This window comes from Corvus brachyrhynchos, unplaced genomic scaffold (assembly GCF_000691975.1).
Source record: "Corvus brachyrhynchos isolate BGI_N302 unplaced genomic scaffold, ASM69197v1 scaffold209, whole genome shotgun sequence".
NCBI classification, from domain to species: domain Eukaryota; kingdom Metazoa; phylum Chordata; class Aves; order Passeriformes; family Corvidae; genus Corvus; species Corvus brachyrhynchos.
In genome coordinates, this window is record NW_008246056.1 from 1,143,209 (window position 1) to 1,145,363 (window position 2,155).

General features: G+C 46.4%; 1 protein-coding gene across 1 annotated transcript in view; it reads left to right on the forward strand.

The window, feature by feature from the left end:
* The first annotated feature begins 65 nt into the window (after window positions 1–65).
* ARFGAP3 (ADP ribosylation factor GTPase activating protein 3) overlaps window positions 66–2,155 on the forward strand; it is a 25,792-nt gene continuing 23,702 nt past the window's right edge. Inside the window, exon 1 of the mRNA XM_017745770.1 lies at window positions 66–195. The gene's annotated coding sequence lies outside the window, so the exon portion shown is untranslated. The remainder of the gene's footprint in view (window positions 196–2,155) is intronic.

The following is a 2,155-nucleotide window of genomic DNA, read 5'->3' on the forward strand; positions in this document are numbered from 1 at the left end:
CCCGGGGTGGCCGTCCCGAGAGCGGGGAGCCCTTCCCTGCCTGCCCCGCGTCCCTCCGGCCGGGGTCCTGCATCCCGAAGGGATGAGCCCCTGGGGAGGGAGGTGCGGCCCCCACCGGGTGCCTCAGGTCCGCTGCGAGGGTCAGCTCCGCTGGGCACAAAAACAAGTTCCCCACCAGCCACAACGTAGTGTTGAGTGAGTGTTTCTTTTTTTTCCCCTCCTTTTTTTTATTACCCAACGGAGGGGCACAGCCACTTCTGCAGTGATAAAAGTTTGTTGTTCTTTAATGTTAGTGGGCTTGTCCTGTGCTCAGGTGGGTTTTTCCGTGTTGTGAAGGTGTGGGCTGGGAAAGGTGCCTGGCCAGGTGACGCGGCACAAGTGCCTTCAGCTGCTCTGTGCTTCTTGTTTGTGTTGGCTTTGCGATGTACGCTGAGAACATACATGAAATAGACACCCACCAGGAAACTTTGGATTAGCGTTAAGAAGAAACACGTTGGGTTTGTTTTCTGGGAATAGGAATCCAGATGTCTGTCTCTGGTCCAAAACTGACTTCCACTCTTAGAACACAATTCATTACGACTGTACAGGTGTGGTTTCTCAGAAAGCAGAGCTCAGAGGTGAGCTCTCAGTTTCTGACAAAAGTATTCTTAAAACTTGCCTTTGCAATGGGGTAAAAAGTTTATCAAGGAAGGGTCCTAGTCCCAACAACGAGGGTGAGAGAAGATCTCTTACAAGCTCCTGAAATTCACTGGCACTATGTGTGAAAACTGAGTCGTTTAGGGCTATTGTGATGCTTTTTGTGTATGGGGATCATAGGAGAATTAAAAAGTACTGCCCCTGCCTGGCAAGCATGGAGCGCCTCGAGCAGTTCCCCTGTGCTGGTCTCCTTGTTACCCAGCTAGATTTAATCAGGTGGATATGGTACCTGTGGTTGCTCAGGTGTATCTGTCTCCTCATGTCAGATGCTACACAGAAATTCAGTGTTGACAAAGCAATATTAGCACAATGTGTGCTGCCACTCATTATGGGCCAGTGGCAGAGAAGTGGCTCAGGCACAGAGAACTCGAGAACAATGCGGTGGTGCCTGGTCTGGTTTGACCTGAGAAGGCAGAGAGGGAGAGTGGAAAACAGCAGCTCAGATCTCACAGCTCTCCCATGCCTGTCTGTCTGACCATTCTCCTTAAGTAAAAGTTGTTTCTTCCATCAGTTTCTCCTCTCCTGTTTGATTACATCTTGTTTGTTTCCTTCCTGTTGTGTTCTTCTTAAGCAGTCTGCCTGCCCCTTTTATTTGTAAGTCTTTTTTTGCTGGGGAAGAAAGACATGGGAAAGTGCAACTATTGAAAAGGGTTCTGTATTAAAAGCTTAGTAATTCGCTTTAACTGTGCGGTTTATTTGTAGAGTTCGGGAAGAACTGACTGCTCTAGGCAGGCATGTGCATTTACACTGTTCTGGGTGCTCTGCAGTAGTTCTTAATGCACATGAGCTTAGGAAAAGAATTCTCATTTAAATAAATGCACAGTGTAATTTCTGGGTTATGGTGTGTTGAAAGTGATGTTTGAATAATTGTCTTGAAATTAACATCTGTAGTTTGATGTTAGTTCCCTTTATGAGGAGGTTTTGACTTCTTGGTGTCTTTGGATGTTACATAACGTAGAGCTGTCTGGTGACAGCAGACTGGTGATCAGCTGCCTGATGACTTAACAAGCATGTTACAGTTATTAAGTAGAATGTATTTTGTACCCATAAAATTGTTCATAGTCCTTATGCTACTTGATATTGTTAACTGGAGTGTTTGAGCTTTACAGCTCAGCTCTTTTGAAGACTTGCACACTCAGGCTTTGCTGAAAGTCTCTTTTATTCTGTCATAGATCTGTTCCTCTGAGAATGTTGGTTTTTCATTCTTTTCCACCTGGTTCTTTTCTTTGGTTGGTGATGGTATTCCTGTCTCTGCTTGGACTCCCGGGTGTGCGTGTTGTGCTGGTATTTTTTCAGTAGTTGAGTTTTGTTATTGTTGTGGGGTGGTTTGTGTCTGTTGGGTTTTGCCCCAGAATGGACTCTGCTATCTTGTGTCCCTGAAGTCATTTTGAGATCATGACACTTCCAAAGCGGGCAGTCCTCTTGCCTTCCCGCGGCCAGCACTGCAGTTCCCTCTCTG